Here is a 14,119-nt window from a genome sequence, read left to right as displayed (position 1 = left end):
GCAGGCAACGTGGACTGCAGCAAGCAGACAGCAGGCTGGATCAATTGCAGGATGGAGGTGGGTGCAGGAAGGCAGGAGCAGCAGACTGTGGCATTGAGGCTAATAGCTCTGTAGCAATTTATTCAGTGAGAAATGCTGCATAGAGACATGGGGGTCTGCAGAGAAAGTAGGCAGAGAGTACAGCAATGCCTGGGAGGGAGACGGTCCCTGACTCCAGAGCAGCAAAGAGCAGAGAGGATCAATAGGAAACACTCCAGGAAAAGCAGGGAACTCTTCTTCCCATACAAGAACTGAATAAATGACAATTAATGGAGCCAATCCAGCCATCTGCAAAAGAAATTGAAGAAATGCCACACAAAAATACCCCAGCAAGATGAAAGCTTCAGCGCCTGTCACAGCATCGCTGTGTACAATCCTTCCTTGCTGCCTACACCCTTCAGAGGTTCATGGCCCTACCACGGCATCCCGATACAACATCCTGCCAGCAATGGGGACAGGCTATTCATTATCTGTACCAATGGCACGGGAAACTCCATGGAACAATTTCCAACCCCTTCCCCAGCTAGGTCCCACATCACTTCTCCAGGTTTACCTGGAGACACGCCATGTCTCCTCTCCCTGGTGGCTTTCATCCATGCTTTGGGTGAATATTTAAGGAATGGACATGGAGAGCTGATTTGGGGAGAGAACAAAGGCAAACGGCTTTGTGGTTATGACAAATGAGCAAAGAAATCGTGTTTGATCATTATGCATGTCCTGCGATGCAAGCCCAAGAGCTCTGCATCTCCTTGCAGACAAAATTTGCTCTGAACTGCTCCTGCTGGTGTTTGCAGCCCAAGGATAATGCGATGCTCTTTCCAGATCACACTATCTCCATGCCCAAGCACATATGGTCTGGCTAACTAAGAAGCCCTGGAAAGGCTGTCAACAAGACTAGAGGAAGGTGTGCATCTGTGCAGAAACATATGCATGCCCCAGCGCTGCACAGTGAGCCACAGAGAGGATGCTCATGACCAGAATCCCACCAAAACCTGCCTGGCTCCAGCAGAAGAGCGGTGCAGGACCAGTGCCACTGCTGCTGCCACGTTCACAAACCCTTCCCCTCGCTCCCTTTGTGCCGCATGACTGAAAATCCAGAAGTCCACCTCCAAGAACCCTCTTGCCAGGGTATCTAAAGATGATGTTCCCTCTAAACTCAACCAGCACAGCCTTCCCAGCATTGCTGCTCTGGCTCTCATCTGTACACCCACTTACACGTCTGCTTGAAAGTATGTGCTTTATGTTCATCTACAAAAATCTCCCCCATGGTACTAAAAGCAATGGAATAATCTACTATTTCAACTCACATCCCTTAGAGAATTCTGCAGTTAAAAAAAAAAAAAGGAAAAGAAAAAGAAAAAAAAAACAACCCTGGTTGAATTTGATTAAACCTTTGGAATCTCTCCAATATTTCCAGTTATTCCATCTGTAGAAACACTCTACTGGCACTTGGCACATTTATAGCATTAGCTGCCTTCTAAATCAGCAGCAGTTCTGCCTAACAATTTGGCATTTGCACACTGCCTTGTAAATTACCCACCTTACATCTCTGGGTACGAGGACCATCCCCTCCGAAAAGCCTATCACTGCCTCATGGAAATTCTTTGGGAAGAAAATATCTTCTTATGGGCTTGTGTCTTGACAAAAAAAGGGGAGGAAATGGCATTCAGTGGGCACGGTATTAACACTGTGGCTCATGGTGTTACTATGGCAGTAAAATGAAACCCAATGCAACCAGCTGGTTGCTATACTGCTATTAGAGCCTCTTTTCTGTTTCTGACCTTCCTAGAACTCTCCAAAAGGCATTAATCTGTTCAAAACTCATCCAGGATCTAAAGCGCGATGCAAGGTGAAGGTGTTGGCGACGCGGTTCTCCAGGCAGGCACCACGTAGGGAACAATTACGGCTCTGCCAGGAAGGATTTGCTCTGCTTTCTTTTCTGTGCTACGGCACGGCAAAGTCAGGAACCAGGCTAGGAACGGCTGCAGCTCCACATCAAGCCACAAAGCAGCAGGAAACCACTCGGCAATATCAGCAGCGATTTGTGCATTTCTTGGTTGAAAACAAAGAGCGGCGAAGGTCTGCATTATTGTCTCCCCACTCCAAATCGCCTCCCTTCTTTTGTCTACCCAAATCGTTGGGAGGCAAAAAACCTCCCCTTCCCAAATGGCTCTCGGCTCCAAGCTCTTCTGAAAACCCTTTCTCCTTATCTTTACCCACACCTGACCCATTCTTACACATCCCCATCAACAAAGTGTAGGAAAATCACCAAATTAAGCGCCCATCCCGTGTCCTGCAGAACAGCCATCTCCCTTGCCTGCACCTCAGACCTTGTTTCCTACTCCCAAGCTGTGCTCTGGTTAGCTGGTCCTTCCTAGCATGGGTTTGGTCTACAGAGGTTAAGAAAGGGAATAAAAGGACAAGGCAAAAAAAGAACCACATTGAATTAACTCTCCTTCTGCTGCCTCCTGCTTCTAAACTATGCCTTATTGATTTTTACACCTATTATGACTCTCTAGCATTAGAAATCCAGGGTCACCTGAGGACTCTGAGATGGTCACTGTGCTGTGTCGTGACCGCTTGCAATCTGACAGCAAGACAGAGTTCAGAGCTCTGTGCTTGAAAAGGGCTGGCTGGGATTGTCGGGGTTGAAAAGGAATTTCTTACTTCTTGTTTTGCAGGTGGAGATCCAGCACCCGGAGCTGAACTGCTCCCATCCTGTCCCACAACAAGCGGTGACTCAAAGTGACTCATTACCATCCTTTTGGAATTAGTGACTTAGGTAATGCTCCCCATGCTAACATTTAATAAGATGGTGTTTTTTCTGTTCATTTCTATACTCTCCCCTCTCTTGGTGTGTTTCTTCTTTTAACTTCAGGGAGGGATGATCTCCCTAGGCTGCAGTTAACAGAAAAGAGCAACCCATAGCAGTAAGGACCCACTATCTTCATCAGCTCTTTTTTATCAGCTCATAAAGTCCCATCCTGTGTTCTACCACATAGCAGCAAGATCCCATGCCATGTCCATAAGTGGCTGTGGGTGCTAAGGTACCTATAGTTACGTGATAAATAGCTTAACCCACCCCTCTGCAAAGGGCTGCCAGGGACTCGGTGTCACAGAGGCACCAAAGGATGCTCTGACTCCAGAGGTTGGTGTGCCCCTCGTGTCTCCATCTCAGGCTCGGGGCGAGTGCAGGGGCTCTTGTAACACATCTGGAATGCTCCAGTGCTGCCTCAGCACAGGGAAGCTGGCGCAGGAGCAAGGATCTTAGAGAAGGAGAAATGAGCTGAGCTGAGCGACAGCAGGCAGCAGCCGCAGAGACCACTGATAAAACAGAGGATCCCAGCTCCGTGGCTGCTCTGCACTTGATGAAAATGTCTGCTCCCTCTCTCATAAACACACACAAACCCAGAAATAAATAAATAAACCCCTCTCCCTGCAGCCAGCGATGCATACGAGATGACTGCCTCCTCAACATGAGAGCAAAAGGGCAAATGAATCACATTACACTCCATGAATAAAAAACAGAGTCTTAATGCAACAGTGACTTAATGATTTCATTTTCCATGCACTAGACAGTTTGGCCTCATTTGCAGAGGTGCTGAGCAATCCCAAGTCCCACTTCAGCTAACGGGGACCGCAGGCACTATGCACCTCAGGACTCTCCCATGAGCCCTGGATGTACCTAGGAAGTTCTCCCACCTGGCAGGGAGGCTTTCCCTAGGGTTTGAGAGATTGAAAGCTGAGAGCAGGGATAAGCATGAGCCAAAGACCTCAGATCTCGACCTGCTGCACCCGGATCTGTCCTCAGGAGGATGAGATTAGGGTTTACAGCTCTGACCGGTTCTTTATTTCCCACAAGGTGAAGAGGAAGGAAATATGGCCTGCAACGGTGCCCAGGCACTTGCCTGGCCTCACTCTGCACATCCCCTATGCAGAAGTTGGAAGAGATGGCAGCACCAGCCACGTGAAAGAGTGAAAACAGCATTACACCCCAGCAAGGTGCTCACAGAGCAGGTATGGAAAAGCACGTAGTGCAGGGGTGGCAGAGCCAAACCACATCCCTTTGTCATTGCATTACTGGAAAGGGGCTTCTGCAGCAGCCCAAAGCTAGCCAAGCGCCACACCAGCACACATGCATCCTGAATAGAGGGCCTACAGGCATGCTGGGGAGGGACTCTTCATTAGGGACTGTAGTGATAGGACAAGGGCTAATGGGTTCAAACTTAAACAGGGGAAGTTTAGATTGGATATAAGGAAGAAGTTCCTTACTGTGAGGGTGGTGAGGCACTGGAATGGGTTGCCCAGGGAGGTTGTGAATGCTCCATCCCTGGCGGCGTCCAAGGCCAGGTTGGACGAGGCCTTGGGTGAGATGGTTTAGTGTGAGGTGTCCCTGTCCATGGCAGGGAGGTTGGGACTGGATGATCTTAAGGTCCTTTCCAACCCTAACTACTCTATGATTCTATGATTCTATGAATAAACTCTGTTTCGACCCTGTCATGGGGCCAGACACACCACTCCCCCTTCCTGTGCTTTTAGGCCTCCCTATGGCATTTCAAACAACTCCTGTGTCCACTTTGTTGAACCTTGCTGTTTTCTTTTAAGCATCCTTCTGCACTAGCAACGTTTCTCGAAGCAAGCCTTGGTATCCACATCCCTATCATAGCCAACACAGTGGTGGTGTAGACAAGTGTGAGCTGCACCCCGGCCTTGGCTCCATCCTTCTTGGAAGGAACAAAAACAATAAAAATACCTTCACTATTTTCCTACGTCTGTTTGGAAAACACATCCCAGGACAACCTCTCCCGAACAGCATCAGTCCTCTGGCAAACAAAAAGAAGTCAAACGCAAACTATTTATTGCCAAAACCTCTTCCTTCGTTGTAAAATACTGTTTAATTTTATCCCTTAGGCATCTATTATCTCATAGCCCATATTATTTTTCCAGCTATTACTGCTTAATTTCCCCCATCCAAAAAGTACGTACAGACACAAGCCAATTTCCGTCTTGGCATAATTGTTTATGAGAAACAAACAGCTGTTTCACTAGGGTCCTAACAAATAGAGGGGAATCGATGCTTCTCATCTCTTCATTAGCTTCCCACAAGAAACTGGCTGCTGTCACGTGTGCTCTACCACCGAGCATCATCACCCTCCCAGCCCTAGGCAGGGACCCGCATTGATGGGGGGTGCCCTGGAAGGAGGGAAGAGAAACCAGGGGAGATCCACTGGACCCCATGTTCACAGGCTCACACTGTGATGGAAATAAGAGCCTATGCTGAGCATAAACATTTCCCTTTTTTTCATTAAATAAAAGCTGCTGAATTTTAATAAGAGCTTGAAATAAAAAGTAAAACCCCATGGCTAATGGAATACGCTTATGAAAATGCTTGGACTGCTTCTCTTTTCCCATTTGTGGTCGAATTTCTGTGGTTTAGTGCTTGGTTTTGTTGCGTTTCTTTTACTAGCAGAACTTCTGTAGGGTCTGAAAGATGTTTGCAAGATGCTATTGCTGGCTGCATAAGCACAGGACCTTCTCAAGGTCCATAACCCTCCTTTTACGGAGATGGTGGTGATGGGATTGTGCAGCAGCTGGCACAGGAGGCAGCAGCAAACACCCAGCAGGGGTGGAGGTTCACAGAACAGACCCCAGACTACAGCATGCAGCAGATAAAGAATAGCCAACTTAGAAACCCAGATAAAGAAAATGATTGAAGCAATTAAGGAATATGCAAAACTGCAAAATATTGTAAAGGCACACAAGTAGCTCAAGTTAAACAAAAGCCGTGAAAGACAAGGTGTGTGTGCATGTGTGAGATGGACACAGAGCTGGGTGCTGTTCTGGTTTGCATTTCCACGAGCGTTTTCCATGCAGAAGTCTGTAATTCAGTCTAATTCCATTTTGGGTTAAACATCCCTTGAGATTATTTCCCTGTTTACGGTAGCATTGGGGTACTTGGTGCTTGTGGAATTGTGTGCAGTTACACATTCCCAAATGAGCAGGCAGAAAGGGATTTGTAATAATAGAGGGGAAATGGAGAACATTTCTTAGGGATCATTCAAGAGCCTAAATATGCTCAGCCCCGGGTATGGGGCAGAGCATCTCCCACTGTTGATACTGTCTTGGTAGCCAGTTTCCGCGAGGAGGCCTTTAGGGACAAAGCCTATGCTAAATATAGGGATGGCCATTTCAGCCTAACTCCTACACCAGCCAGCCACACACAACCCAAGAGGCATTTCTGCTGCTGCTCCTTCATTTGAATACTTTATTCATGCTTGTGACAAAAGGCATCACTAACGTTTTCCTTTCTGTCACCCGTCCCGCCTTTAGCTGCTCAATTAAAAAGCAGGAAAGCTCCAAAAGCTATTGCAAGCATCACATCAGTGCTTGCAACGTTCCCGCCTTGTCCAGTGGGTGTTCCCACAGCAAATAGAAACTGCAAGCAGAGGCCGAGCAGCAATGAGTCAGGAAGGCAGAAAGGCGTGAAACCAAAATGAATGGAAAGGCAATAAACCTGCAATATTTCACCACTGGTACGGAGTTCCGGGATAACCTCCATCTATCAGCATTATCAGCGCCTGGGAGCTCACCGGAGCTGTACTTACAGTACATTAGTGACCCCGGCAGAGAAGAGGCTGCAGCCATGTGGGTACATTGCCATGTCATGGGCTGAGGCCACCGTGGGATGTGGCAAGGGTAACAGGCATTCACCATGTCCAGCATCCTGGGATGCTCCTCCAGAACAAGGGAAAGAGCACTCCAGCTTTTACCTGTGTCCCAGGTGGAGCAGAGGAGAAACTGATGGAGCAACCCCTGGCAGCAAGATGCCCTGGTCCAGGAAAGGGACCGATCAAGGAAAGGGACCAGTGAGGGATACACACGCTGAAATGCTCATGGACCCTGATGCAAAGGAGAAAAAAAGGCTCACACCCCTCAGGTGTGACTCCAGCAGCAAGCCAGGTGTACAGCTTAAGGAATAAAAGGAATACTGTTCCCTGTAAAAAGGCTGCAGAACAATTCCAGGAATCAAATTAAAAAAGAAGACTCTTTTCCAGTCACCCCAAAACCCACCAGTGCCCCTTTATTTCTCATGAAGGCACGAAGTGTAGCAGCTCCTCTTTGGGGCAATGATGGGCAACCCTTTCTCTGTATCTACAGAGAGATTACAGCATCATTGCTAAGAAACAGAGGATGGGGACTACCTCGATCCCTTGTGTTCCAGAGCACCAGGTACAAAATACCCTGCCAGTCCACTTCTAGAACCCATGACTCATTTGTCACTCCTGTGCAGAACAATCTAGTTAGCTGCCTGCAACTCCTGCCCATCTCCTGCACCATCCCCACCACGGCGGTGGGAAGACCCAGCTATACTTCCAATGCAAAAAGCAGTTGTGTACAGGCTTTGCAGTCAAGTCAGACTCATGGCATTACACAGAGAGCTGTCACCCCAAAAACCTGTGTCCCCTCCAGTGACGCACAGCTTGAACACAGGTTGGGGTCCCCTGCCCAGGCTGTGACTAAAAACCACCAGTCTCTCCCCAGAAAGAAGCTAATTCCCCATTAGTGTTGCAGAAAACTCGGGCAGCCAGCAAGAAGAAAGCTTTTTAAAGAGATATAAAAACAGGATTTTTGTATTGAAACACATGCCACAGATGGTGTAGCAGACGAGGATTAATTCATGAATCATATTTCTTAAATGATACAATCTCTCTTTTCACTTCCATACTTTCCCTTTTTGACTCAGAAGCAGGGATTTAAGATGCCCTTCCCAGATATGAATTTTGCATGAACAAACATTGCAGGGGTAAGAAAAAAAAACACCAGGATATAAAAAAGGCAGCAATAAACCAGAAAACCCAGATGTTTAAAGCTAAGTTCTCTAATGTAAGCGAACACATATCCTGTCCATCTACGAAAGAGCATGTGTGGAAATGCAATATATGCAGGCACAGATCTGGGACTAGGGTGGGAAAATGCATTCCCTACCATTTGCAGATTACTAATGCTTCACCCAGGGGTCTGAATCACAAAAGCTGATTTTCTATCTCCTCCTATCTTATTCGCCACCTTCACAGCAAAAGAAAAGCCTTAAGGCAAACATTTCCACCGAGAGGCCCTCCACGCTCTGCCCTTCAGGTCTGTCCCTCCTCCACCCCCATCAGTGCTTCCCTTTGGAATATCCTGGCACTGGCACCACCAGGTTGCTCTCCAGGAACAGCTCACGGAGCCCACAGCACCCAGGGGATTGCAGAAAGCAACAGCAAGCCAAAACATCCTGCCCCACGCAAACGGATCAACCGTAGCTTGCAACCACAGCTGAGTAATGTTTAAAGTGGAAAAGAGAGGAGGAGATGACAAATGAGCTTTTCAGTAGCTGGAGATGCTGAACTCCCAGCTCCTTCTCCACTGGAAAGCTATCTCCAACCAGCCAAACCCATACAAAGCCCATGACCCATGCAGAGACATCACCTTTACCTAGACAGAAGCACAGATCAAACCAGGGTGAGAACAAACAGTGCCAACACTCCAAGATGCCAGCACGCTGCCCTTCAGGGCTCTTTCTCACCTGCCAAAGGTGCTGCTATACCTTGCTTACACCACCAAATCAGCATTTCAGTCATTTTTACACATAAAGCAGCTGGGTATTTGCTTTAGAGCTTCTTTATCCAGCCTTGCCCTTACTATTGTAGCTTTACACACAAAGCTGCAAGTTAGAAGAAGGGTAAAAAAGATTACTTACCCTTAAATTATTTCAATCTTTCCCTGCTTTGTGTATGACGTGGGCTTCTCTTTTGGTTACTATTTCCAGATTTGGTCTTTGGGTAGGTGAATGGAAGAGGAGAATGAAAGGAGTTGTATTTGATGACGATGGAGACTGTAAAATAAAGAGAAGGATTTTAGTGCACCACAGTCCTCTCTATACATCCATATCAGATTAAATTAAATTAGTGACACCTACATAAATGCTTCCTACTGTTTTCATGCACATACACACATATCACAAGTGTCAAGGAGGAAGCAGCTGTCAGTGATATGGCAGGGGGGAAAAGGAGCAATTTCTATAATGGAAAAGGGGAAAAAATAATCTAGCATAACAACCAGCACTGGAACAGCAGCAGAGGGGCTTCCATGGGTTTGCAGGAGGAGGCAGCTGCCCACCAAACTGAGATGGGTCGAGACCACATGGGAGCACAGGGAAAAGGCTTGAGCAGAGAACAGTGTGGAAAGAGCACGGGTCAAACAAACCCAACAAACACACTTTTGCACCCCAAAAGTTGAGCTGCGTCAGCTCAACTGCTCTTGAGAAAGCAAGAGAAGAGCTGAGAGTTTCAGGAATCACAACTCCTCCATACCCTGTAACGAGGAAAGGACTCCTAGCATAGAAAGGAATGCATAATTTGGTCACCGTACCAGCAAGGAGGAAGACCCTAAACCCCAGATTAATCTCCCACCATCGGCTTTAATAGCAGCATTTCTGCTAAGTGGTTTTCCCCTACACAGACCCACATATCCATGTAAACACACAAACAAACCATTTGGCTTCCCATTCGTGGGGTATGCAGCTGCTCAGAGAAGGGCTTGGTGCCTCTGACATGATGCCAAGGTTGAATTCCTGCCACCCCATCTACTCCTACCCCTCTCCCACCGCTGACTCCGTGCCCTGCTCCTGAGCAGGCTCTTTAAGGCAGCCCAAGGCTCCCCAGCTCACCCTGGGATAGCCACCTCCTCCCCATTTGCCTCCCCAAATCACCATCCACTTAACAAGGCAGTTGAGATCCTTAAGCAGTAATTTCATAGACTCAGAGTGGTTTGGGTGGACGAGACCTTAAAGCTCATCCAGCTCCAACCCCTGCCACGGGCAGGGACACCTTCCACTAGAGCAGCTTGCCCCAAGCCCCTGTGTCCAACCTGGCCTTGAACACTGCCAGCGATGGGGCAGCCATAGCTTCTCTGGGCACCCTGTGCCAGCGCCTCAGCACCCTCACAGGGAAGAGCTTCTGCCTAAGAGCTCATCTCAATCTCCCCTCTGTCAGGTTAAAGCCATTCCCCTTGGCCTGTCCCTACATGCTAAGTTGCTTACATTTCATTGCTTTCAACTGCTTACATTTCATTGTAAGCAACTGAAAAAAAGAACAAAGATGAAAGGAGCTGACTTCCATGCTATCATTTTTCTCATGATTACTCTTCCATCTTCTGTATGTAACTGGCATCTCCAGCACTGTGAGCCCCAGCCCAAACACCAAAAGCACCCCCAAAAAAAACATATTTACACAATTACTAAGAAGGTGCCATTCCTGCTGGTGGGAAAAGAAAAGATCCCTGAGTCAAGGAGACTCATTTTCCAGCCTCAGTTGGTTGGAAAAGCACAAAGGTCACTGCAAGGAGTATATAAAAATACATGCTAACATTGAAGAGGTATAAACATAATACTAAATATCAGGTTTTATACCCAGATCAGTATTTAACACTTGCCCAGAGGCCTTTGATAAACCCCAGGCGCTTTAACAAAGCGAGGAAGCTTTTCACCGCTATTTAGCAGAACGGGAATAAGCAAAGCACAAGAGAATAAAACTGCTCAAGACATCAAGGATCAAGTCAGAAACAAAAAGCCAGGTCTCCTCATCCAGCTCCTCCACCGCTGAACGCCCGCCCTGCTAGGCTGCTCTATTTAAATAGAAACACTATTGTTAGCCATAAGCAATGCAGACTCATTAACATTTATTTTAGTGTTATAAAATATATTTTTGAATGCTTGAAGCAATAATCCGGAGGAAGTGCTAAAGCTCGGAGCAGATTTCCAATATGTCCCAGCTTTTCCAGAGAGATTTCAGGCCTCCTGGAAAGACACAGACCGTCTCAAGGCTGCGGCGCGGGAGCGTGCCGATACCTCCAGCCAACCCAGAAAAGCAGCACATGCAAATTCCCTGCCCCTGCTTCTGCTCCCGGATTGTTCAGCGAGAGGTAAATCTAAAAATGCTGCTGGCTTTCATTACTCATGGACCACAGAAACCCAAAACTATCGCTTCCAAAATGTTTTTAATGCATGTGGGTGTTTATATGTGAATAACACTTGGAAACGGAGGGACCTGATGCCTGCAGAGACACCTCCTCGAGGAGCACGCTGGCAGAAACCCCCTGCCAGCACATGCAGCTCCCGCTGGAACGTCCTCCATGGAGCCCAAGGTCAGCACGCAGGTCCCAACCAGCCCGCATCATATCCCAAAAGCTAATGGAGACAAACCATGTTTCAAATCCAACTTTTCATTAGCCCAGCCTCTCTCCCCACCGCCGTGAAGAGCAGGCAGCATGGGCAGCAGCCCTCACCAATCCCATAAGCCATCAAGGAGAGAGTTTTGGGGTTGGTTGAGAGGAGCAGCAGTTGGTAGTGTTTGTTCCAGTGGTATCCTTAAGAAAATCCAGAGAAAATTGTGCGGGAGGATGTGGAACCACACAGACATAAGACAGATTCAATACCGAGTACAGAAACCAGAGGTACACACCGACGTACAGAGCACAGTGCCCTGTTTTTACCAACCCCCAACATATCAAGAATAGGGAGGGATGCATTTTATGTTATACATACACTTTACAAGAAAACTCCAGTTTTCCATATGACAAAGCCAGCCTTGGGCCACTTTGGACAAAATAAAATGGGAAGAGGCAAGAAGGGAGAAGAAAGAGTTTTCTTTTTCAGTGCCAGAAAAGTTACTGCACCATCAGTGTTTTACAGGTGCTCCATCATTTCAGAGTGGCCTTTAATCCATGTTTTGGTAGGGAAAGGAAGACCCAAGACCTTTTCTGCATGCCATGATGGAGCTAGAGGAGCTGACATGTCAATGTTTAAATCCACACATCTCTTCCCCAGTGTGGAGAGGGAGGGACGTGCTCTGGAGCTCAGCCACGGTGGTCCCTGGCACTGTGCAGATGGCAGTGGTTTGGTTACCCGGTGCTAAACGCAATCTGCGCAAGCTACAGCATACACCAAGTTCAAAGTCAAAATGAACATTTGTTCTACAACAAAACACATTGCAAATGATCCTTAACAAATTTTAACTGTTGGTACAGTCAGATAAGAGCTCAGTAGCGTATATCATACCCTGTCGTTATTGCAAGCTCTGTGCTGCTGAACATACGAGTGGCAATGCAGAGATCTATATTTTGTATTTCAGTATAAATTATAGAGCAGTGTATAGACCTGAAGAGGCAGCTCTGCTCTTTCCTGCATTGCTTCCTTCACGTGTTTCACCCCATTAAATTCCTTCTCCATTTAGTTGCTTTATTTTGGTTCCTTGTTGTATAAAATCGTTCCGCATTCACCAAGCGGCAAAGCCAAATAAATAATCACAAAACTTCTCTGCACAAACTCCAAGAGCTGTTATGGGAAGCAGAGAGGGTATCAGCAGATAGAGACAACTCGAAGGCAACCTGAGGTTTGGTATTCTGTGTCAGCTTGACACACAGGGGAAATAACCCTTTAATCCAGTGCAGTGTATTTCATTTACTGTAGTGTTATCCAGTTCGAAGATGTTATGAAAGGAATCCCTGGAGAGACTTAAGACTTCAAAACCAGCCTGAGTTTGAACTTAATTCCACCATTGCAAAAGGCTGTAGCCGTGGAAGATGACCTTTTCCATACCTTGCATGCCAGGAGCCATTCTGCCTCATAATGTCATGCCAAATTAGAATATTCTCTTTTTGTTTTACTCAGGATTTTGTTTTGCCTTTTCTTTTTAATTAAAAGCATCTGTCACTATTAATGAAATGGGGGGGAAAGGAGAAGGGAAAAAAATCAATGAGACAAACAGATTAAAACCGGTGACGTCAAGAGCTGGGGAGAGCAAAAAGCCACATAATTAACAGAGGGACTTTCACCTCCACAAGCTCTCGTCACCACAGAACAGGTCAGGACCAGATGAGCATCACTGCCACCTCCTTGCTGCTAATTGCCCACCTGAAACAGAGGGACGCTCTTGCCATGCTGGCCTCTGCCCAGATACATCCCCCAAATCCCACCAGCAGCAGAAGCCTGGGTGGTCTCTCTCCTCTCCTTGGAGAGGAAACAAGAGGGGAAAAATACCTTTAAACTGCAGATCTCAAAGTTGTTCAGGTCTTGCCAAGGTTATCCTGAATAACAGGTTCAGATGTGCCTTAAATACGGACTGTAAATCCATGTTAGTGGAACAGAAGCTGCTGGAACTCCCTGTGATGGCAGGGATGAAGGTGTGAAGTCTGATCTTCAACCAGCTGCAGGAGCTTCACTGACCATATGGAATGGAATGGACTGGACTAAGCTAGAATAACCCAGGCTGGAAGAGACCTGAAGGATCATCTGGTCCAACCTTGCACTCACTGCATCTTACAATTTGGATTGTGAATGTATTTAAATGTAAATATGTATTTTCAAAAACAATGTTTTCCCCTCAAATACTAAATTAATTACAAAATGTCTTCATAATGTGAAATCCGATAGCCTGTTAAAGCAGCACAAACAGCTTCATTGTATCACTAATGGTTAGAAATGTTCCGTCAGCACAGTTGAAACAAATGTAAACTAAATATGTCAAGGATACATTGCTTTCTGCTCTCACCATTTTTTTAATGTCTTATTTCATGGTAGATAAAGTGAAAAATCTTTTTACCTGACTTGGTGAGAGGCTCATTTACTCATGCAAATTTAAACCCAAGTGTCATAATACAATGAAATTATAAAAACATATCAGAAAGAAGTTAGCGAGTCACTAAATTTAGCTCCTAATGGAGTTCAACCTGTCTTATACAGTTGTATGTTAATGGGAAGAGCCTACAGTGCTCTGTAAACATCAGAGCACAGCTTAGAAACCATCATTGCACACATGGGCTTTCTGAGAGGAACACTTCAGGTTTACAGCCTCACACACCTATGATCTAAGGGTAACTTCAATTTTGATCCCAGCCAAGGTTATGAGCACGGAGAGCATAAAATAAAGCAAAATGCATTGCAATGGGCTCATTGCAAGCACTGGGCTCTGTGGAGCTGCTTTGCAAACTCCGGTAAGGAGCAGGGGGGACCTGGGATGAATTGTAGGTTAGGGAGTTAACA

General features: G+C 46.6%; 1 protein-coding gene across 3 annotated transcripts in view; it reads right to left on the bottom strand.

The window, feature by feature from the left end:
• The window catches only part of NEXMIF (neurite extension and migration factor), a 163,118-nt gene that overhangs the window by 45,770 nt on the left and 103,229 nt on the right, over positions 1 to 14,119 (bottom strand). For 2 of the 3 annotated variants that reach the window (XM_061445774.1, XM_061445773.1), the window contains exon 2: positions 8,780 to 8,914. The exons of the other annotated variant lie outside the window; for it this stretch is intronic. The gene's annotated coding sequence lies outside the window, so the exon portion shown is untranslated. The remainder of the gene's footprint in view (positions 1 to 8,779; positions 8,915 to 14,119) is intronic. 3 annotated transcript variants of the gene reach the window in all.

The sequence above is a fragment of the Pezoporus flaviventris genome, unplaced genomic scaffold (assembly GCF_033815535.1).
Source record: "Pezoporus flaviventris isolate CSIRO_AGI_PZ_B2104156 unplaced genomic scaffold, CSIRO_AGI_Pfla_v1 ptg000005l, whole genome shotgun sequence".
Classification (NCBI taxonomy): Eukaryota; Metazoa; Chordata; class Aves; order Psittaciformes; family Psittacidae; genus Pezoporus; species Pezoporus flaviventris.
This window is presented reverse-complemented; position numbering and strand designations above follow the sequence as displayed.